The 25,115-nt window shown below is 34.3% G+C and overlaps 1 protein-coding gene across 2 annotated transcripts in view; it reads right to left on the reverse strand.

The window, feature by feature from the left end:
* The window catches only part of LOC108737481 (sex peptide receptor-like), an 86,326-nt gene that overhangs the window by 17,182 nt on the left and 44,029 nt on the right, over positions 1–25,115 (reverse strand). The window contains exon 1 of one of the 2 annotated variants that reach the window (XM_018470343.2): positions 13,409–13,483. The exons of the other annotated variant lie outside the window; for it this stretch is intronic. The gene's annotated coding sequence lies outside the window, so the exon portion shown is untranslated. Of the gene's footprint in view, positions 1–13,408; positions 13,484–25,115 lie in introns of those variants that run through there. 2 annotated transcript variants of the gene reach the window in all.

A 25,115-nucleotide genomic window follows, 5' to 3' on the forward strand; every position in this document is an offset into this window, starting at 1 on the left:
AGCCGACGAAACGTCTGGACGGAATAATTCACTTAGACCACGGCCTTATAGCCCGAAACTTTATTCTACTACAGATTCCGGGCGTCAAAGCCTTTGTTCTTATAACCAGGAACAGTTGATGGGGTAGAGAGGGCAATGTGGAAAATGGCGAGAATGAGAAAATTTTGAAACATGCAGGACAAGACGATAGAGATCGTAAATTTAAGCTAGTTAGTTACATTTACGAGACGGTGAAAGTCCTGGAGGATTATAAAAGGATCGTGGTAGTAACCATACCTAAAAAAAAAGAGGCGCGGATAGGTGCGAGACATTTAGAACAATTAGTTTAATTTCCTATGCGTCAAAAATCTTAACTAGAATTGTACAGAGAAGGACGAAAAAAAGGTCGCAAGATCAATTTTGGTTTAGAAGAAATAGAAGAACGCGGGAGATCATTCTAGCTTTACGGGTAACAATAAAAAAAACGATAAAAAAGGAAAGAGCGCGTACATAGGAAATTTAGAAAAAGCTTTTGTCAAAGTTAAATGGGATAAGATTTTAAATATAAGTGGCTGATTTTAGATATCTAAGAAGTATGATAAGTGAGGATGGAAGGAGTAGTAGGGATATAAAGTAGAGGATGGTGCAGGGTCGCCTTCAATAAAAAGAAATCACTTCTGTGCTAGCGAACGATTAGAAATTGGAAAAACATTGTTAAGGGTGTACGATTGGAGCGCGGAGCTGTACGGGTACAGAAGAGGTTTTTCCAGGTCTAGACGCGTTCGAAATGTGGTGTTACAGGCGAATGATGAGGATGACGTCGGTAGAATAGGTTAGAAATGAAGAGGTATTAGAAAGAATAGGAAAACAGAGGACTCTATGGAAGTCAATAAGAAATAGGCGAGATAAGTTGGTAGGACGGTTTCTCAGGCATGAAGGTCTACTCAGAGACATATTAGAGGCAGAAACGGAAGTTAGAAGGGGTAGAGGTAGAACTAGTTTAGATTACTATTCGCAAATAGTTAAAGATGTGGGCTGTTCTAGTTTTAGGGAAATGCGAAGTTTAGCTCAGGATAAGAGGGGGTGGGGGTGCGAGTCCAACTAGTCTTAGGGGTGACGACCTTATGATGCTGATGAAGTTCAAAGTACAATATTACAACACCTAAAATTCAAAATATGTAATTTCTAGTTGAAAGCAAACGTTCAGTGTACACTCACAAGTATATTATCTATTTTGGTTATTACTATCAGCATTAACTCATAATACAAGAATGCATAATAATACATCGTTATATTATACGCAATTCTTGCAATACATTTAGTGTTAACAAAAATAAGCAGTATATGCTGTCCTACATAAAAAATTCAAAGCCACACACCGAAAACAGCCACGTAGACAGCAACAGGGGTGTTCAGAGAAATGGAACTGGCGTCACGGTGTCTCAAGGATCGTTAAATACGAGACATAGGTACGATTAAATTATCGAGATGTTTGGCATACTACGAATTTACGTACCAACCTAAACGGCAACGGCAACATCAATTAATATGAATATCAAAACAATGATGCATGGAGGAATGATTGGTTGAAATGTAACTTTTCTGTACATGTCAACAAGGAAACCCAAGAAGGCGGAACTGGCTCATAACCAAAGAATATTTGAAGGGATGAAGGCAAGGAGCGAAGTACTATACTAAAAAAGAAACTAACACGTAACCCAACCCATCCCTAATGTAATTCAACGCAGTAAAATATATTTAAATTGATTTTTTTTTCTTTTTGTGAAAAATCGAATCTTTGTAAAATTACAGACAATAATCCCTGCAAGAAATGCTTTATTAAGTATGTTACATTTGGTTAGCTACGTTAGCTTTCTGTTTAAAATCCAATCTGTTCAGTTTGATATTAACGAAGTGCTCAGTCCTAAAATGGGCCGAAAAATGAGGTCAATGGACTTTGCACTTGACATATACATTACCTAAATGAATGAACATAGGTAACGATGTGATAAAATTGAAATAATCAAGCACTTTGTTAAAAGGTTGTTCAAATTTTTGTGAAGAAGAAGAAGGATAAGGACACAAATTGATCATGAAGTTTCTATCTACGCTTAAAGACCTATATCGGTGGCATTATCAAAGGACATCAATCTTCTTTTGTTCAAGAAATATAAGCCAAAGTTCAATGTTGTCCATTTTTAGGAGAAATGAAAGAACCGGAACCTTTATAGGATCGCTTTGTTGTCCATCTATCGAGTTACTAGCAAACACATTAAAACATATAGTCATATAGAGAATGACCAACTTCTGCGTATATAGGATTGACTGTTTCTCTGAAAGCCGCGATATACATATTAAAATCTTATTACATGGTATATAGTTCTTAAAGAGAGAAAGGATTTTATTAATAATCTTGAGAAAAAGTGTAAATGTATGTTTTTTTTATATCATCTACATGTTTCTAACTTATCCTGGATATCCTGACCGTAAAAATTTAAACTTAACGTTTATTTCAATAAGAAATAGGTGAGACAGGTTGGTGGGACACCTTAGAAGCAAAAACAAGAGTTAAAAGGAGTAGAGGTAGACCTACATTAGATTCACAAATAGGTAAGGATGGGGGATGTTCAAGTTTTAAGGAAATTCGAAGATTAGCTCAGGATAGGATAAAGTGGAGGTGCGTGTCCAATCAGTCTTAGGACTGACGACCTTATCATGATGAGCACGTCACATATACTTAGCTTCGATAAATCACCAACCAAAAAGAAGATACTCCGCTAGAAGCAGGTTGATATCATGTCATCATCATCATCATCATGAAGTCGTCAGACTGTTTGGACACGCACCTTCACTCTTTCCTATCCTGAGCTAATTTTTGCATTTCCGTAAAACTAGAACATCCCACATCCTTAACTATTTGCGAACAGTAATCTAATCTAGGTCTACCTCCATCCCTCCTAACTTCCGTTTTTGCCTATAATATATCTCTGACTATAACCTCATGCCTGAGAAGTTGTCGTACTAACCTATCTCGCCTATTTCTTATTGACTTCCATAGAGTCCTCTGTTCTCCTATTCTTTCCAACACCTCTCCACGGTATCCTTATCATCCGCCTGTAACACCACATTTCGAGCGCTTCCAACTCTTTCTTTTCCGCCGCGCCCACTGTCCACGTTTCGCACCCGTACAGCACCATGCTCCACACATACACCTTTAACAACATTTTTCGAATTTCTAAATTGACCGCTCGCGATCATAGAAGCGACTTCTTTTTATTAAAGGCGACACGACCCTGCGTTATTCTCTGCTTTATATCCCTACTACTCCTTCCGTCCTAACTTATCTGACTTCCTAGATATCTAAAATCAGCCACTTCTTCTAATTTTTCGTCTCCTGTCTTTATATTCGCTCTTTCCATATTTTTTCTTCCATTACACACCAGTATTTTTGTTTTACTTTTATTTATTTTCATACAGTAGGTACTGTTTTGTCAATACCTCTTCCATTTTATTTAAAGTTATCTCTAACTCCTTCTTGCCAGATGCTAACACTGTTATATCATCTGAAAATCTAAGCATTCTAATCTTATGCTCCTGTATATCGATACCTACTGATATTTACAGTTAACTGTAGTATTTCGTATGTTTGACAAGGGTAGCATGAAAGCATCTACAAACTGGATCTGCGGTATTCAAGCGGCGTTGTAGATTCAGTTTGACAAGTAGGGGATGAAAACTCTGATATTTTGAGACCTTGTTTTATTGTATCGAATCAGTATTAATGGAGAAAATCGAGCAAAACCGGGAAATTCATCGTTTTAATTTGCACGGGCGGTGATGTTATTAGAGCTTCTTATAATAAAAGAGTGGAGTACCTTGTAGAATATACAACAATATCTGAACAGTTTCTTTATGCCATGTACCCTATCATTGTCCACATTTCCGTTTATTTAGAAGTAAGGCTCAGTCAAAAGTAAAATGTTATTAATTTCATTATATATACTTTCATAGTGGGACAAATAATAACAAATTCTCCTTTTTTCCCAAATATTAAAAAAACCTATTATCAACAGTTTGCTTTTCGATATTGCGAAGATATATGAGAAAATCTGCTTGTTTTTCTGTGATTTTCACCACCAAATTTTTTAGCGATATTTTTTTTTTGTTTGGAAAAGTATCATTTTGAGAAGCTATCCTCTTTAACTTCCGATACATTATGACTGAGCCCCTTTCTCCATGGCAATATTCTTCCGCGAATGCGAACAATCAATGTGTACATGTAATTATCTCATCCATTATATCGAAAAGCAAATCAACACGTTTGACCTGATTCGCAAAATTTGATCGTTACCATGCATGCACTCATCTTCGTTAAAGATTTACATAATGACGCTATTGTCAAATCTAGCGGTTTTGTTTATTTTGGGTGTGAATTTTAGCCCGAGAGGAAAAGCTTTTCATATTTTATTGTTAAATTTTTATTGTTTATATGTTAATCGTTTTTAAACTCTCGTTTCCAAAAGGACATCGGATAGGAACGAAACTTCTTATGGTATTCCACAACCACAAATATTAATTATAAATTTTGATCAATGTATTTCGTAAAACAAAAAAAACAGCAACTGTCGACTTGGTGGCCATGTTTACCCCAAACTGTCAAACTGATAGACGATGGACATTCTATTAATAAAAGAAATTTTATGAGTCATTTAAAATGAGCTCAGGGGGCGGGCAATCACTTTCCAGAGACAAAATACTGCACATACATATGGAAAATACCACAAATGGCATGGTGAACGTCATCTGTAGTAAGATGCTACATTTTAGGATTACGTATGCTCCAACAAGGTCCATTTAAATATATGGATATCTACTTGGTACACTCGGAGCTGCCTGCGACGCGCTGATGAGATCCAAAACAATTGAAATCGCAATCCGCGTCTGGCAGTTTCGACAGAATACAGACCACTTTGAATTATTTTATTCGATTATGGTAACGTGCCTATCACGTTGAGGTTAGCTACGCCGGGATTCGTTTCAGCAAGTAGATATCCATATTTTTAAATGGACCTTGTTGGAGCATACGTAATCTTAAAATGTAGTATCGTACTACAGATGGCGTTCACCATGCCATTTGTGGTATTTTCTAAAACGCGCTGTTAAGACAGCAGGTAAAGGTTGGTCTCTGTTCTGTCGGAGCTGCCTTCGACGCGCTGATGAGATCCAAAAAGATCGAAATCGCGATCCGCGTCTGGCAGTTTCGACAGAATACAGACCACTTCGAATTATTTTATTACACATACATATGCCTATACCGTGGATACCCAAGTGCACTAAACATGGCGCCGATTTAAGCGACTGCGCCACTCTTTAAACATCTACCTGCTTACAAAAAACCCAGGGAATTTACAGGCAGCTTAGGGAAAAGGGGATTCTTATTGACCTTAATAATAAATAACTTCAATTTTTATACCAAACGAATTCTTGTTGTTTAAAAGTAATTTGTATTTTGAATATTTATTTAAATAGTTAAATAACTGATGGAAAAGAAGGTCTATCTTTTTCGTGTTAAATAAATTTTTGTGTTTACACATCCTTCATTCGCCAAAAAAATATCCGAGGAAGTACCTATAAGATAATTTTGTGTAAAAAAAGGTGGAATTAAAAAGAAATTCATCTGGCAACGTCGATTTTTGCTTGTTAGCTCTTTGTCTCCGTAGCGTGCTATAAGAGAATTCGTTTCAGTAAAGAAACAGAAACAAAATTATTTTCATTATAGAGTTGGTGGTATTTACCACTACGCTATTTTGTATTTATAATGTCTATCTCAATAAAAAAGTCATAAGGGTTTTCCGGAAGTTACACGTTGTATCCGCACTTATGTTATAAAGGCTAAGATTTAAGAAATGTGATTTAACTTCATTCAACTTTTCACTTTCGCGAACTTTTGCAGGCCTTTAGTATTGATTACTTTCTGTTTTCTTTTCACACATTTTTTTGACATAATAAAAGCAACAGATGGTACTAACGATAAGATTATATCGGAAAACTCAACTGTTATTTTTATTTAAGAATGTCTTTATAAAGTAGCTAGGTGTAGATAGATGCGAAGAAAGTGAAAAGAATTCATTTAATAAAATTGTAAAACTTATGACAGGGTGAAAACATTTTAGGTCTGCAAAGGATCCCGCGCCATTTGATAAAAGAAAATAGGTTTCAGTCGATTGAACAATGAGAAAATATTCTTTCAATCATCCTGATCAAACGTCTCAATCATCACAAATACTAAAAATCCCGAGTTTTTGATTTACGTTAGTTCAAACTTACCTAAACTTAAAAGTTCCGATAGCATAATGTTAAGGGCCTTTATATATACTCATATATATAAGCGTGAATGGGTATTCATCATCATAAGGTCGTCAGTCCTAAGGCTGTTTGGACACGTACCTCCACTCTTTCTTGCCCTGAGCTAAACTTCGCATTTCCCTAAAAATAGAACAACCCACATCCTTAACTATTTGCGAACAGTAATCTAGGTCTACCTCTTCCCTCCTAACCACTGCTTCTGCCTATAATATGTCTCTGACTAGACCTTCATGCCTGAGAAGGTTTACCTACCAACCTATCTCGCCTATTTTTTATTGACATTCATAGAGTCCTATGTTCTCCTATTCTTTCTAATACCTCGTCATTTTTAACCTTTTCTATCCGCGGTATCCTCATCATTCGCCTATAACACCATATTTCGAATACTTCTAACCTTTTCTTTTCCACCGCGCCCACTGTCCATGTTTCGCACCCGTACAAAGCCGCGCTCCAAACATACACCTTTAACAATCTTTTTCGAATTTCTAAATTAACCATTCGCGAGCATAGAAGTGAATGTGTATATATGTCAATGAAGATATATGTAACAATTAGATAAATGTTATCAAAATCAAACATCCAGCGGACACTTTCTATTCCTAAAACATGTTGAAGAAAGGAGTTAAATTCGGATTTCGGGCAGTTGGACGGTATTTAAGTAATAGTAATAATAGTAAGCTAAATCCTTCCTTCTCGTTAATATTAATACATATCAATCTCGTACCTATCGATACGAAAACCAGAACCAGATTAATAGTTAGGTTAGGTAACTTTAAATGTTTGTACGTCAAAAACTCGAGATTTTTGGAACTTGCTTCATTGGGACATTTAATTATCAAAAATTGGTTTCTTAATTAACGAAAAATCTGAATTATTGGGACCTCTTTCAAATAAAGAAAAATACATAGAGTTGCTGCTAGGTATAGCAAATAACAGCAGTTTATGTCTGACATGGTCAACGTACCGACATCAGACTCATCAGCCAACACTTTTGCACTGACGCCACTTTTTAATATTTGCACTATCTCATAGTTTTCCGCGAAAATAATTAACGTTTTTGTACGTTAGTGGTAGATCTAGATTAGATTACTGTTCGAAAGGATGTTAAGGATGTGGGTAGTTCTAGTTTTAGTGAAATGCGAAGTTTAGCTCAGGATAGGAAAAAGTGGAGGTGCGTGTTCAACCAGTCTTAGGACTGACGACCTTATGATCTCTTTGGTTATTTATTCTATTTGCCGTATGGCGTCGAAATAATGAAATTATAAAATAAATATAATAGCATAACGTTACAATTGCTGTTTCAATTACAATTACAGATAAATATGTAATTCTTATATAAATGAATTAGTGATTCAGGGCTCGCCATCAGGAAGTGTGCATGTGTCCTTTCTTAACCTGTCCTTGGACAGTCTGCCATGATGTGTTGCACAGTTTGAATTTCGCCACATTCGCCTAGAAGCGTCGGTCATGCCCCATTTCTGCAGGAAATAGACAAATCATCCCTCTGCGCATCGGTTTTCCGTTCAGAGTTGACCAGATTATAGATGATAAGTCCAACCCTGGGGGCTTTTAGGTGATACATAGGATTTGGTTGTCCTATTTTGTGGTCTATTATTGATATCGGGTGTTCGTCAGGTTGAATCATTCATATGTGACAGTTGTTGTGGTTTTGATAGAAGGTTTTCTAGATCGAAGACGGTTGTAGTTTGCACCTAAATGTCAAAATGTTTCATATATATATAGTATTGTAATGTTCGTGGCTTTAACAAAATTACTTACAAAAACTATTTATTTACACTAATGTTGATGTATCACTATTCACTGTGCTATTTATTTCACTGCTATCACAATCAATTTATTTCTCGATTCACTTCTGCAACGGTCAATTTATTTCTTCCTCTCTCGGCGATCGTCTCTTCCTTTAAATACTCTTTTGTTTACTTTCGGGGATCTTCTGGAAACATCCGGATAGTTTACTTTTTCTTTGAACTGTTTAACTGCTTTCTCGGAACGCAGGTACGACACACACATTTACAAATACGGCGCACATGAAGAAACGCGACCGCGGCTAGTCAGCGAATCGATAAGCCGTTCACGCACACGTAATCCCGATCGCACACAAACACGCTCGTACTCGCTACAGTATTAATATAATTACATTGGTTCAACAGATCTAATGACCTAATAAGTACGGTGTATGGTTGTTTCTGGTGTCATCATTCTTAGCTTAGTGATCAGAGCATTGGTGCATAAAGTCGAAGGTACCGGGTTCGATTCCTGGCGAGGGTGTGACAACAACAACAAATTTTCCCTCAGGTAGTTTATAGTAAGTAAAAGACTAAAATGAATTTTTATATTAACTTCTATGAGCATATGGGGGCTGTTAAGCCAGGCTGGCGAACAGTATACTGCCGTTGAGACGAAGCCTAGAGTTGTTGTCCACAAAGTGGAAACTGACCCTCTCCATGTTGTTTCACAGAGTTTTTGTTTTTAGTTTTTCTGCTGTCTTCTTCATTTATATTCTTCAGTTTCATGATGTTTTACAATGATTCGGGAATTTCCCGAATTGCATCAGACCACTGTAGCGAGAAGTGCGTCACAAACTGCGATCATTACTTTATCCGGATTATGGAACAATCCCCTACTATATTTAGTGGTGGTTGCTTTCTTTCTGGATATTTGTAGAATACAGTCAATGAGCTCGAACCCCTACCAAATTCAATAAAATGTTTTTTATGTGTTGACAGTCTAGATTAAATTGTGCAAACTGTTTTATCATGTAATTAGTTTTTGCATTTTCAGTAGTAAAATAAAATTTCATATGCGCGTAAATAAGTAAGTACATTCGGTTATTTCCGCTTACATTTACGTTGTTATAAACAGTGTAATGTTTTTTTCCTTTTTTACGAACCAAATTTCCTATTACTTCTCTGAGCAACAGTTATTTTTGGTTATTTGTTTTATGACAGATATTTCGTTTTAATAATATTTTACAGTAAACAGAAATATTTGTAGATTACAATGTTATTGAATGCGATCAGTTATACATCGAACAATAATATTATTTTGTTTTGCACTAGATCAGAGTACAGGGTGCCTCATCTCCCACGATGATATTACGATATGTCGACAGAATCAATAAAATCAATGATTTGAATGTTTGCATTAAGTTGATATTTTGGATTACTTTTACACCTTCTCAAAAAATACTTTTAAATCGGTGAGACATGTTATTTTTCATTATTAGGAAAGAAACTTCCCTAATCATTCAGTTAATCAATTTAATGACTCAATGAAATAATAGTATGCCGAACCAATTAACTGTTTAATGAGTTTTTGAGAGGTACTACAAATACAGAACACCAAGAAATATAGTCAAACTTCCCAAACTCGAACCTGCTAAATGAAACCAATTATGCTCGGGTTAGAGAAAAATCGAGTTAAAGAAAATTACTGCTTTTGCGTCAAATATTGTAATTTTCGTTTCGGAGACAACGCTTCTAGTGCGTATACAGGGTGTAACAGTACCGAGTTTGAAGGGTATAAACTAGATGGAATAAACAATCGCACGATGAGTTCAGCAGTGTTGTTAAGGGAAAAACGAATTAAGAAAATCACAATAAGTTACAACCCGAAGCCGGTCCTGTGCGTGAATTAGTAACATAGATGTCTACCGAATGTCTGCAGCTGCATGGTTGGAGAATGTGAACATTACCGATCAACGAATGTCTAAGATAAACATAAACAATTTAGTACTAATAATTTAGTACATTACTGACAGTACTATGTAAATGTACGAACATAAAAAAAAAATACAACGTGTAATTATACAACACGCTACTGAAGTGAAACAACCGCTATGTCCCTGCATTTTAAGTCTGTAATACCTTCAAAAATATCCATATAATTTACATGCTGTAAAGCAGTGTTTCCCAACCTGTTTTTCGTCGCGAACCAAAGAAAGGTCCGAGAAAATTTGTCGAACCTCCTATGTAGTCGTTAATGACAGAAAAAAAAGCTATAAGATTTGATAGGATATATATTTTTGATATTGCAGATTAATTGATTATATTAATCGTGAAATATCTAAAGGAAAAACTGCTGCAATGATTTTAAATATAAAGCAGAACATGATACTAATCACATTGATAAAATGTTTTAAATATAAATAAATGTTTGTAATAAAAAGAGAATAAATAGTATTTGATTACTTGAATAAGAGGAATAAATTTTAATGTATAAAATTGTTGATATATATATTGATGAAGTAATTTTGGAAAACAAATAAGGAAAAAATAAATGAAAATATTGAAATTTATTATAGATTTCTTAACAAACAGGCAGCCAACAATCTGTTTTACAGTGCATGTGTTCTTTAATTTTTGTGTTTTTGTTTTGTTTTTTTTTTGCTTTTGATTTTAATGGCGTTTTCAAAAATTCGTTATTACAATATTATTTTCGCGAACCCCCTCTGCAAACACTGCGAACCCCCAGGGGTTCGCGAACCACCTGTTGAGAATCACTGCTGTAAAGAGTCATATTGATCTATTTTAAATGCACAATTTATTTAAAATTACTTAATTGAATGAGGATTAATGCTGTATTGCTTAAAATCGCTTCGTAAATAAGCCATTATTTCTCGTAAAAAGTAACGGATAAAAAGTGGTTATTGTGGGTTATTCCTAAGAGATAGACATATATCATCCCGGACTTTTTTGTAGACCTTTCTTAGGTGTACAAAACTGTAGTACATTTTTTTGATCATCTCGTACGGTTCAGCCAGCGTTTGCAATGTAAGCGCAAAAAAATGTGTTTATTTACGACATCACATTAGAAACCTCTAAAATGATCAGTGTTTCTCTACTATATTATGCATGTATTATATATATAAACCTTCCTCTTGAATTACTCTACCTATTAAAAAAAACCGCATTAATATCCGTTGCGTAGTTTTAAAGATCTAAGGATACATAGGGACAGACAGCGGGAGAAATGCGTTGCATGATTTCGTTACATAGCAACTCGCATGAAACGAAGTTACCCTACCGTGCGTAAAGTTTCACTTCAAAAAAATAAAATGTAGGTTACGTAAACATTAGTCGGTTGTAAGTAAAGATAAGTCTCCAAAAATTTTGCACCGCACGCAATAGTTCTTGAAATCGCGTAGGATGTACGATATGCGAATTTGTGTCACACAAGTAGTGATTATTATGAAAATTCAAAATTCCGTTCCTCGTGAAGCATATTTATCTGTAAACAACACTGTGTTTTGGAAAAAATTAGGCTATGCAGCACTTTTCTTTCGGAACCACCGGCACAAATCTACTCGCGACTGAAAATCAGTTTCAAGCAAGACTCGCAGCCGCTGCAAATGATAAGGATACAGCAACTATTCCGTTAAATTTTACTATACTGTCGCATGAGAGGATCCAACGTTCTCTACTATTTCGCGAAAAACATACAGGGTGTCTCACGGTGATCACCCATAAAAATATTTCGAAAACTGCTTCGATTTGAATTTTGAAAATTTGGATAATGCTCCTCTCAATTAAATTAACGGCATCGATGTAGCACTTCCGGTTATACCGAAAGTTGACACCAACTTCGTTATTTTAAATGGAACACTCGGTATATTATGAAGATTTTCTACTTATGATTTTAAGTAGACTTTTATAATGCTTTTCTACTTCTAAAATTAACCGTCTTCGAGATATTATTTTTTTTTTTAAAAAAAGTATCACAGTGCAGTAGGTTGCAAAAGAGCATACATATTTTACAGAATGAAAGCTAGAGCAACAATATTCTCAGAAAAGGAAGCTAAACCCTCGAGCTTTCCGTTCATACTTTCAAAGTGGGTTAATTACATGCAGGATGTTAGATATTTAGTGGCGGATTTGTTTAACTTCAAACCATCGTAAGTCAGTTTTTTCAAATGGAACACCATGTATGTGTTTTCATTGCCTTATACAGAATTGTATTATCTATCCCTACACCCATCTCCCAGTTTTCAAATTACTTACTGTTCTTTGTAAAATCAATTAAAACGAAACGAAAATAGCTGTGAAATTATTAGAAGAACTTCAAAACTAATAATATGTAGTCATTAAATATTTTGTTTCTCAACTTCAATCATTCAATATCATTTTTATGAAGAATTGAAAATGAAAATACCTATTCAAATTTAGAAGAATGTTAAAAAATCAATTGCAATACGGTAGACTATAGACAACAATAGCGAGAAAAGCAAAAAAACCGAAAATAAAATACATAATTAACAATATCAGCTGATATTAATTAAAAGTAATAATTTAATGGTTCGAGCTGTAATTCATAAGTTTACTGGAAGGGTAAACAGTTGCTTATAACCAAACGGGAGCATATCCAACAATTAAACTAATACACTTAATTATTATCAGCTGATATCGTTAATTATTTATTTTATGTGCAATAATATTTTCGTTATTTGTTTATAAAAAGATAACCCTTCTTTAACCACAATTTTTAACAATTTAATTTATAGAAATCGATTTGTACAATTACGTTCTTGGAAGAATTAGCCGTGAACTATCGAATGTCAAATGACAAAATTGCCTCATCTTTTACCAAACCTATAGAAATTAACATTATATATTATTTAGTGCAAAATAGAATATTCCGGAAACTATAGCACGGATCAAGTTGCTTTTTCTTTTGATTTGGTTGCTTTAAAAAGAGCTAATGATTTTCATGAGTATCAACAATACGTTTGTTTTAAAAAAGTTATTAACAAGCGAAGTATTGGCAATTTTTAACGGTTTATTAAACATTACTCAGCAGTTAGTGATCCAATTTCGAGAATTTTTGTTATCAACGAAAAACCTATTTCGCATGTTTTCAGATGCAATTTAGCAACAATTCCAACCAAAATATTTGAATAATTTGCAAATATCCTTGATTTACATACAAAGGTCTTACCCTGGGCAACATTTACTTTTCCCGAGATTCGAATTTGACTGGTCTATTTTTATTACAACTAGTAAACTAATCAGTATTCTCAACAACAACTTGTTATGACAAAACTCACCAGTTTCGAACATTCGCCTTTAAGTAACTTTTTTATGATTGATATCAATCTTATTCTTTATAAACTGTAAGCGAGAGTCTCATGTGTTTGCCATTTATGTTAAACGAATGTTTATGAAAATGTTTTTTTTCTGGGAATAGTGCCAATACGGTACAATAGCTTTGGTACGTTTCCAAATTTTTTTCGCTGTCATTTTGTCTTTCATGACACGATTGCATTAAAAATTGTTGGTAGGTATAGCATATGTACATATATGTAGCTGCAGTTGTAAACGATTAACGGATGTCGAGTAATAAAGTTTTATTTTTAGCTTAGACACGCATCTATCATTTTATATCTGATACTAATTCAATCAACCCATGGATCTGAAAATATCTACTCTTGTGAATTGCCTTTATGCTGGAATTAGGTACTGACCTACATGATTGTAAGAAATTTATGACATACTCTTAATATGTCCAGTTGTTATTCTATTTAGCCAAATGCTTTAAACAAAACCCTGAACATTATCGTTTAATACTATCAAGACGCCCAAGCTAACAGAAACAAGCTAAAATTTATAATGGATACAGCTGAGCGGCAAAATATGATTCAGTTTCAACAAAATATGCCTTTCATCAACATCGCCATAGAGTCGCCGATTTGTAGACTGACTGGATACGCATCTCCAGTCCTTTCGATTTTCATATTTCCTTAAAACTACCCGACTGGAAATTAGTTCAGAGAACCCGGATTATGATCAGATGCGGATCAGATTTTCCGTCATACGGGCATCTGATCAGTTTCCGATCAGAGTACAGTACTTTATCCGTTGATCCATCCATCTGATCAGTTTCTGATTAAAGTCTAGTACTCTATCCGTTGATCCACCCATCTGATCAGTTTCTGATCAGAGTACAGTATTCTATCCGTTAATCCACCGATCTGATCAGTTTCTGATCAGAGTACAGTACTCCATTCCTTGATCTGGTCATCCGATTAGAAATTGATCAGCGCACAGTACTCTATCTGTTGATCCAACCATCTGATCAGAAATTGATCATAGTAGAGTATACTATCCCTTAATCCAGTCATCTGACCAATTTCTTATCACAATCTAATGCTACAAATTCTATTACAGTTTCAGTACAATCTTTAAATCAAAATTGCATCCGATCCAGTTCAGAACACTGGATCATTATACAGAACTTTATTTTTTACCTGATTTATTCTGTATGCAATATTGTAAAATTATTGTTANCGGATCAGATTTTCCGTAATACGGGCATCTGATCAGTTTCTGATCAGAGTACAGTACTCTATCCGTTTATCCACCGATCTAATCAGAGTACAGTACTCTGTCCATTGATCCACCGATCTGATCAGTTTCTGATCAGAGTACAGTACTTCATTCCTTGATCTAGTCATCCTATCAGAAATTGATCAGCGCACAGTACTCTATCTGTTGATCCAACCATCTGATCAGAAACTGATCATAGTAGAGTATCCTATCTCTTAATCCAGTCATCTGACCAATTTCTTATCACAATCTAATGCTACAAATTCTATTACGGTTTCGGTACAATCTTTAAATCAAGATTGTATCCAATGTTCTGAACTAGATCATAATACAGAACTTTATTTTTTACCTGATTGTGCAATATTGTTCGTCAAACAATGAACAAATCATGCGTGAAGATAAAGATAAAAAATTTTATTATGCCGTTGGTAGAATCATAAATAATGCCAAAAATTGGAATAAAAAAAATAAGAATAATAAATAGTTATTAAACTTACTTGTGTACTTGAGTTCATTAATAAAATTAAGGTAAAATGGTAATATTGATTTAATTATTTTATGCCAAATTAATAAAAAGAAAAAAATTATCCTGATCTTTTAAATAGATCTTTTGGCTGGATAGGGAATGGATTTGTTGAATGGATCTTTAAAACGGATCCGTCATGGATTTTAGAAACGGATCCGTCACGGATCTTAGAAACAGATCCGCCATGGAATTTTCAAATGGATCCTATGTTGATCATATATATGACGTGACGATTTTCCATCATACCCGGATCAGAAAGCCTAATTTATTTCTGATCAATCTTCACGAAATTCTGATTCGCATCGGATCCAATTCACTAACTAATTTCCAGTAGGGTAGATCATCGCACATCCCTGCATATTTCGGAAAAATGATCTAATTTAAGTCCTCCTCTTCCACTCTTCACTTCAGTTTCAACTTCTGACATGTCTCTGACTATCCTTTTATCTCTCAAAAGTTGTCGTACCATTCTATCTTTCCTTCTTCTTGGCTTTCGTAGCTACCTCTCTTCCGCTACCGCTACCTTTTCTAACAACTCCTTCTTTGTAACCATTTTTATTTACGATATATTAATAATTCGCCCATGAGACCCAAGATCTACATTTCTAACCCATAAAAAATCTATTAACAATTTTATTCAAATTTCTGAGTTATACCGTTCATGAGCACAGAACTATTTCTTTTTCTATCGAACAGAAGAGAAAACTATTGGATACCTTCTAAATATACGTAATATTAGATCCTAAAACATTAAAAGGCATCCCTGTTTGACAAAAGAGAGCATTACATGTAATAGATCACATATCCATACTTGATAATAAAAGTACATTAATAGTCTTCAAGAAAACATAAATTTACAATCCAAAAAGTATCTTTAACGATCAATTTTTGGCGCATAAAATATTAGATAAAACAAAACTACGGAATGTAGGTTAAGTACCATAACAGAAAGTAGACTGCTTTAAAGAACAACACATGTTGAAATTTGAAACCATTGCCACAACATTATTGCCTAAAAAATATTTTAACGAAGTTCTCCACATTGAAGGCACCAGCACGTTTTGGGTCACATTGTAACTAACTCAATCGCAACTGAGATCTTAATCTATTCGCAATGTCATAGTTATATGCGGATGTATATCGTCGACATTCTTTTCGTTGATTTCTTGATTTCAATTGAGGGCTGTATGTAAGGAGTTGCGTACCTATGGTCATTAGTAATACTTCAAAAAGTGGACACACATTTATGATATCAACTGGACCATCAGATAAATCAGTTGTATATAATAATTGAGCCAATCTGTTCAGTTCAAGTATGGAAAACAGAAGCCGAAACGTTAATATCAAAACGTAAATCAACTTAAAGCTCGTTCAGGTGGTCAGTTACTTCTGTACATTAAAATGAAGCGATATTTGCTGCCCCAAAATCCTGCCGACCTGAGCAACAGCCTTGAATACAGTATTGAGTTTTTTTCACATTGGCATCTAACAGATATCTCTTTGTATAAAAACATCAACTTTCATAACTCTACCAACCGATCGGCATGGTCTAGAGGTTTAGACCATTACATATCATTCGGGAGGACAGTGGTTAGATTCCAGGTCCGTCTATCCTAGCCTGATGCTGTTAATAGTAGTATTCTGCTCTCTTCTGCCTTCTATTCTTGCATTTCATCTTTCTCACTCGCGACCATCTCCTACTCCATCCTACAACTCCTACAAGAGGATCTTCCACCGTATCCTACGGTACTGCATTAGCAGCTGGTAGGAATGAAGTAGATACCCAAAAATTAAGTTCACTCTATCAGTTCAGTCTGAGTGATGTTAGTCTATATGCTCATAATAAACAGTTTACGAATCTGTCCATATCGTAATTAAAAGCTCGCTGTTGAAAAATATGTTTGATTTTGGCTCTTTCTATATATTCTTGAGAAATATTCACATGTACCCAGTTTCAAATCGATTGCTTAGTCCCTACTTACCTGCGTCATTGATTTCAATGGTTTGGAGGCAAAGCTGCTTTTGAAGAAACAGCGAAAGCAATGTCTCACTTTCGCCCGATAAGAAAGGATTCTGTTAGGTATCTATTCTAGAAATATAGAATATGAGGGTAGGTATATCAATTCTCCCACGAAACCTTATTGGCTTCTACGTATAAACAATATTCTCCAATTTCCTTAAGTTATTTATAGTTTAGTCACGTTTGCGGTTCGAGCGAGAAGGTTTTAGAAACCCAATCCTAACAATTATTTTTATTACTGTTTAGTTCGATTCTGGCTTCGCCTGCCCTTGGATCATTTAGGCAAATGATGGTGCACAGATATTCCATACATAAAATCTTTCCCTTTTCGGCCTCCATTTCTTCCATCGCATCTTTCTCACCCCAATCACCTCCTACTCCATCCTACGTCTCCTACAAGACGGTCTTCCACCCTATCCTCCGGACTGCCCGCCCACCAGCATTAGCAGCTAGTGAGAATGAAGTAGATACCCAAAAATTAAGTTCAGTCTACCAGTTTAATCTGAGTGATATTAGTCCATCTGCTCATAATAAACAGTTTACGAATCTGTCTATATCATAATTAAAAGACCCCTATTGAAAAATATGTTTGATTTTGGGTTTTTCTATATATTCTTGAGAAGTATTTGTATGTAACAAGTTTCAAATAGACTGCTTAGTACAAAAATTTTCTTTTAACAAAATATATAGCACCTACTTATCAATGGCTCAGTGTAAAGCTGCTTTGAACAAACACTTTCGCTCGATCGGAAAAGCTTTCTCGCAAATCGCTGATAACGTTTATTTATTTCCTTCAAGGGTTTCCCCTTTTTATTACGTAGTTAAAATTTAGTTTGATATATCGAAAGTTGCCAGTTTCCTTATTATTATAAAGTTGTATTAATTTTCGTAAAAGTTCCCTCAACAAGAAATACGTATTTCCGAGCAAGCACATATTATCGTTAGTTGGATCAACTTCTCTACACAGAATTCGTAACGGTTCTCTTAGGCGTGGGTAGGACCCCAGGCAAAAGTTAATATAACATTTAATGTAACTTTTTGAATTAGTGTATGGCAATGTGTTTCGATATAACGGAGAATTCTGCTTAAATTGTCAAGTATTTGATCTTAATACAAGTACAAGTACCTACGTAATTTCTGGAAAGTTTCTTGTCAGAGTAACAACTTTATTACGAATAAGTTACTATTTTTAAAGACATTGATATCCGATATTGATTATACGTTCGAAGAAAAGGATGATTTCCGATTCTGTTAGTGTAATATTTCGGTATTTTGTAGAATAGATATCTGCTCTAGAAATATAAAGTATAAGGGTAGGTATGTGGCGGTAACATCGTTAAAGTTAATTTCTTATATTCGTTTTTATTGAATTTTTATTATTATTATTATTTTGTGAATATTCTTCTAAATCTATTTGTAGACTTACAACTTCTTATCTTGTGCATGCCTTTGTTTCCTTTCAACCTAGATTCTATTGTTCTACTATCGTTAGCCTTTACCTAGAATTTCATCTTCACCTGTACTTGCATGCACCCCTTACTAATTGCTGTACTTTCCCTTAATTACTTTTCCTAAAATTCTATATTGCTCGCTCTGAGTGCTATAAACCTGTACCTTCAACTTTACTGTTCATACTGTTCCTCTTGAATATTCTATCTCTTTTTACTAACAATTCAGCTGTATATAAACCCCTAAATTTCCATACTAACGAACCACTCTGCTGTCAACATTCGAGTAAGTCTACAACATTTATTTATTGTTAATTGTCTGTCTGTTTTCATTGTTTTTGTATGTTATTTTTGTGTCTTGTTGTGTTCTTGTGTCTTTTCAACTTTTACGTTTTTTGTCTGTTGTATATTTCTTTTTTTTTTTTTCATGGTTTTTGTTGCGTGTATATAAATTCAAGTTATTGTTATATCTTAGTGTTTTATTTGTGTTTTTATTTATTAAACATACCCTAAACGCTAAAGGTATATAACTTCCCCCACGAAACTTTATTGACCTCTACGTATAGACAATATTCTCCAATTTCCTCAAGTTACTCATAGTTTAGTCAAGTTTGTGGTTCGAGCAAGGAGGTTTTGGAAATTCAATCCTAACAATTATTTTCATTATTGTTTAGTTCGATTCCGGGTCCGCCACAGAAATTCCAGATATAATCTTTCTCTTTTCTGTTTTCATTTCGTCCATATCATCTATCTTTCTCCAATCCCCACTCATTTATTCCTACGATTCCTGAGGGGAGACTCACGAAAGCCTTCCACACTAGAAGGTACACTGGAAGAACTGTCAGCATTAAGAGATGGTAGAAATGAAATGTTCGAAAGATTCTTTTTATTATTTGTTGGTTACCAGTTGCATAACAGATATTAACTCCAAAATACTGGGAACCAAACCATAACTGTCTTGTATTACATCCACAGGAGTATTTTTATAGATAAGCTCTTGACATAACAGAAATGGCAACTGTATGTATCATAAACGTATGTACAAACTCTGAATAATTCTCGCTTTCGTGTAAATACGTTTCTAAAACTGCTCCATGTACATGTCTACTGAGGACAGTACGAAAACATTTATACTACCAATTAATTTCTGGTACCTAGTATAAATTCGAACGGCGAATGTTCCACTTTTATGTACGTTTCACTGCGTCTCCAATGTTTTAATCAATGTACATATCTTTTGACTGAGGAAAGCTACAATCCATAGATTTAAGTATAAACGAATGCTTCTGATTAAAATCTATCGCTACAGATATCGTTAAATAAAGAATTAGTTTGAGTTGTTCTGCAAACTGCTGAAGTTTGAAGGAAGCACATTTCATCAAAACAACAGATTAAATTTGTCACCTTTTCGATCTTATACTTCATTTACTTTCTCTAGCGATGTACCTCTTCCAATGTCTTGGATGCGCGCTGGCAAAATCGTAGGTAGGGAGAAAAAAGCTCATTATATTCTCGACTCTTGTTCATTAAACATACTTTTTCATACAGTACCTGCTAAAAGTTTTGTTCAATTATGAATAGTAGTGCGAGTCGAAAACAAGCGTTAAAGCCTTTAATATATCTTCAACTATAAATAAACATCTCGTTGATATTTTCAGTAGTGATTGGTACCAATAACAGCACATTTTAGCAATGCAATTGTAGCGGATAAAATGGTCAATTTTTCCGTGCAGTACTGTACGGATTATACGCTCCTCACCGATTGAGAGTTTGGCCAAGAGTTGTCTCCTTCCTTTACTGACCTGGTGCTGTTCTTTTTTACTTTGCGCCGGTCAAACTGAAGGTCACATCGCTCTAGAAACTAAACGAAGTATAATTGGTATCACCAGAATTCCACTGAAGCATATATGTTCATATAATATCGACAAATAATTACTGCGAAATCTAAAACTTTCATACTGAAGGTTTTCGGTCAAAATCGCCTTTTCAAAGTCAAAATGTGCAAAAATTGATTTATGGTAACTTCAACAATAAATCAATTCCAGGATCATGCTAGAGAATTTCAGTTGGAGATTTAGATAAGCTAGTTTGGGATTATACCATTTGGACCGCCAGAAACAGCATTGTATTAAAAATTCAGTCTGCCTCTGAATCTGTTTTATTTCAAATGACGATTTGACTGTACTATCACGTATCATACAAAATAAGGGAATGTTGTAATTCGATCGTGTGAAATGTCAATATATATTACGCGATATCGCATCACGTGATACTTTCTGTTTTGTGATTCAAGAACATTCAGTTTGAACCAACAATATAAATATAACCACGATTACATTCAGATATCAAGTTCCTCTTCTAGACAAATGTCATACATGTAATTAAACCTGAATAACGTTACTGTCAGTAAATTTTGAACAAACTGACTAAAAAACTACATAACATAGGCAACGACAGTTACGTATACCTATTACTATACCTAAGCAATAAGAAAATATGTAATTTTCTTTAGAAGGTATGTGTTCGGTATTCACCGTATAAAATTAAGTTTATGTTTATCTATTGTTAGAAGTAAAGTTTTGTTAAATTGTAAATGTTTAATTAGCGTGGCAACCCCTGTCAGTATTAACCTTTTAATTTATAGTATGTGTAAATAATGCCTCTTGTTCGTAAATTTTAACCTTTTTTTATGATATTCGTTATTTTTAGTTTCTTTGTAAGTTTCATGTTTAGATAGATTTATAGCTCTTTTGTGTAATATGTTTGGACCCTTTAGTGGCATTTTACTAGGCTAGGATTAGTACTATTGAATTTAAATTTATTGTTTTATTAGCGTAGCTAGAAAATAAGAAGCACGCTTTCTAGTGCCATTATTTGTTTATATTGTATATTTTCGTCGAGTCAGTTTTAAGAGAAAGTTTTTTGTTTTGTATGCTCGACTTTATTTTTTTGTGTAAGATAAGAGTGGGGTGGTTTCTGTCAACCATTCCTAATAAAAGGGGTTGCAACGGCTCATTTGAGAGAGATTCATAAAGATCAAGAACTAGAACGAAAAAAGATAGATTCAATAGCCACTTTAATTTCCTTTATCTGTTTTTTCATCTGTTTTTTAAGTTTAAATCACACACGTTTCATTTTGTACATATGTAAATAAATAGTTAATTTAAAAGCAAGTGTTTTCAATTCCGAAAAGCAATAACTAGATCGCTCGCCATTAATTTAGCGTGCGACTTGAGGATACAAGAAAGTTATCTTTCACTCAACACAAAAATTTCCTCAAGAGAACAAACATGGTCCTTCGAGCCGGATTTTGAAAGCAGCTTTCAAAGAAAAATTCAATTTGGACGTGTGTAATTGGCATCAGCGTACGGATTTCCCGTTTGGAAGAATACCGTCTTGGAAGCCGAAAATTGAAAATTCTTCGTCGTACGGACTTCCCGTTTGGAAGAGCAGCCGTCTTGGAAGAGGAAAAAAGAGAAAAAATCATTGTGAGTATCCCGTTTGGATCATTACCACCAGGTATCCCGTTTGGATAGCCATAAGTGTGTGTTCAGTTAGAACAGAATCAGTTTAGTGTGTCCCGTTTGGACAATTTTAGTGTGTCCCGTTTGGACAATTTTAGTGTTGTGTCCCGTTTGGATACGCCTTGCAACTGGTAAGAGATCATCCAGAATTGTCGATTCAGAAATCATCGTCTTCGAAAAACAAGTAAGCTATAAGAATCTCCATTTCCTTGTGTTTACATTTACCTTTTATAAAATTGTCTTGATCTCACGTAATAAATAACAATGGCAGGTGAAGGAATTAAAACTTTAATAAAAACTCGTACTGTGGCTAAAGCTAATGTAACAAAATTAATTAATTATTTCAAGAGTGATAATGAAAATATTGATTGTGATGATGTAGAAGCGCGAAAGGTAAAATTAGAGGAATATTATCAAATATTTCAAAATTCCCAATTAAAAATTGATCTTCAAATTGAAAACGAAGATTTAGAGGATAGTTTTCCAGATCAGGAGGAAGAAAGAACCAAATTCGAAGAGCAGTATTTCTTGTGTAGCAAATTAATTAAGCAAAAATTGCGTATGTTGAATAAAAATAATGATAAATTGAATGTACCGCCTCAGTCAGTTAATGTTCTAGATCGTAGTATGACGTTTCAACAAAGTAATAGTTTATTGCCAAAAATAGAAATTCGTCCGTTTGACGGAAATCCAATAGAATGGTGTAGTTTTAGAGATACGTTTGAATCACTTGTTCATAATGACGTTAATATACCAGCAGTTCAAAAATTTCATTTACTAAAAAATTCATTAAAAGGTAATTTAACAACTATTACAGANCTAAAATAGAAATTCGTCCGTTTGACGGAAATCCAATAGAATGGTGTAGTTTTAGAGATACGTTTGAATCACTTGTTCATAATGACGTTAATATACCAGCAGTTCAAAAATTTCATTTACTAAAAAATTCATTAAAAGGTAATTTAACAACTATTACAGAGTCTCTTACTGCATCGCAGGAAAATTATATCGTAGCTTGGGACTTGCTCAAGCAACGTTGTAATAGGCCCCGCCAAATAATCCAAACTCATATTAAAATGCTTCTGGATATACCAGATATTATGAAAGAGTCCCCTGCTAGTGTTAGGAATCTAAAAGAAAAGGCACAAATGCATGTAAATGCCTTGAAGGCTCTTGGGGAGCCGGTAGATAAATGGGATTCGTTTTTAGTTTATATAATAACTCAAAAATTAGATAAGAATTCGCGTCGAACCTGGGAACGTAGTCTAGAAACTGAACAAATGCCTAAATTTTGTGAATTAGTGTCATTTTTAAATAAGCAAGAAAGGGGTGACGAAAGTGAAGTATGTTTGAATCAAAATAAAAATAACAATTTAAGGTATGAAAGGAATCATCAGGGAAACCGTCGAATACAGTCTTATGTAGGAACGGAAAATAAAATTGAATGTAATATGTGTAGAGGAAACCACATCATTTATCATTGTAAAGAATTTTTAAAGTTAAGTCCTCGAGAAAGGTTAAATGCAGCGAAAAATAGAACATTGTGCCTCAATTGTCTTAAAAATAATCATCAAACACATAAATGTTTTGCAGCAGGTTGCAAAAAATGTAATCGTAAGCACAATGAATTATTACACTTTGCAAATAGTGAATTAAATAAAAATAAAAGTGAAAATAGTGTTACAAATGCGTGCACTACTAATGATAACAGGCAACCCCAAAGTAGTTTAGCGGTGACATATGATTCAGAAGTTCTTCTTGGAACAGCTCGCATCATAATTTTAGACGCTCAAAAAAGAGAGCATGAATGTAGAGTATTGTTGGATGGCTGTTCACAATCTCACTTTATATCGGAAAAATTAGCAGAAAAGTTGAAATTAAAGAAAGAAAATATAAATTTACCTTTTTCCGGTTTAGGGCAGCTCACAACTACAGCTCAGTATAAAGTCAATACAAAAATTCGTTCTCGAAATGACCAATATGAAACAGAATTAACTTTTGTAGCACTTCCAACAATTACGGGGTTATTGCCATCTCGGCGTATTAATAAATCTTTGATAAAAATTCCCAAGAATATTTGGTTAGCTGATCCTGAATTTGATAAACCCGCGGAAATAGAAGCATTGATAGGAACTACTGTCTTCTATAAATTATTAAGTATTGGTCAGATAAGGCTATGTAATGATTCGATTTTATTACAAAAAACATTATTAGGTTGGGTAGTTACAGGAGAAATAAAATTTAACAGCAATATAAAACCTACAAATTCAAGTTTTTTGATTACAACAAGCTCATTAGAAAAACAGGTAAAACAATTTTGGGAAATCGAGGAAGTACCGAGTACGACATACCTTTCAAAAGAAGAAAATGAATGTGAGCGCATTTATGAGCTAACTACCACTCGTGATGTAGAGGGAAAATATTTAGTAAAATTACCTTTCAATAAGGAATTAGGTAATTTAGGGTATTCATATTTCAACACACTAAAACATTTTTATTCTCTGGAAGGACGATTATCAAAGAATCCAAAATTAAGAAAGCAGTATAGGGAATCATTGTTAGAGTATTTAAAGTTAAATCATATGGTTGAAATTACTAGTATAGATAATAAAAGTGAAGGCTATTATATACCACATCAGGCAGTAGTTAACGAAGATAGTTTGACGACAAAGGTACGCGTAGTTTTTGACGCTTCGGCAAAAAGTTCTACCAATGTGTCTCTTTACGATACATTAATGGTTGGCCCAGTTGTACAAAAGGAGTTGATATTTAGTATAATGCGTTTTCGTTTGCCTCGTATAGCAATTACTACAGATGTACAAAAGATGTATCGCCAAGTTAATGTTACAGATGAACACTCAGTTTATCAGAAAATTTTATATCGTGAAAATGGAAATGAAGATATCGGAG

This window comes from Agrilus planipennis, unplaced genomic scaffold (assembly GCF_000699045.2).
Source record: "Agrilus planipennis isolate EAB-ADULT unplaced genomic scaffold, Apla_2.0 scaffold155, whole genome shotgun sequence".
Taxonomy (NCBI): Eukaryota; Metazoa; Arthropoda; class Insecta; order Coleoptera; family Buprestidae; genus Agrilus; species Agrilus planipennis.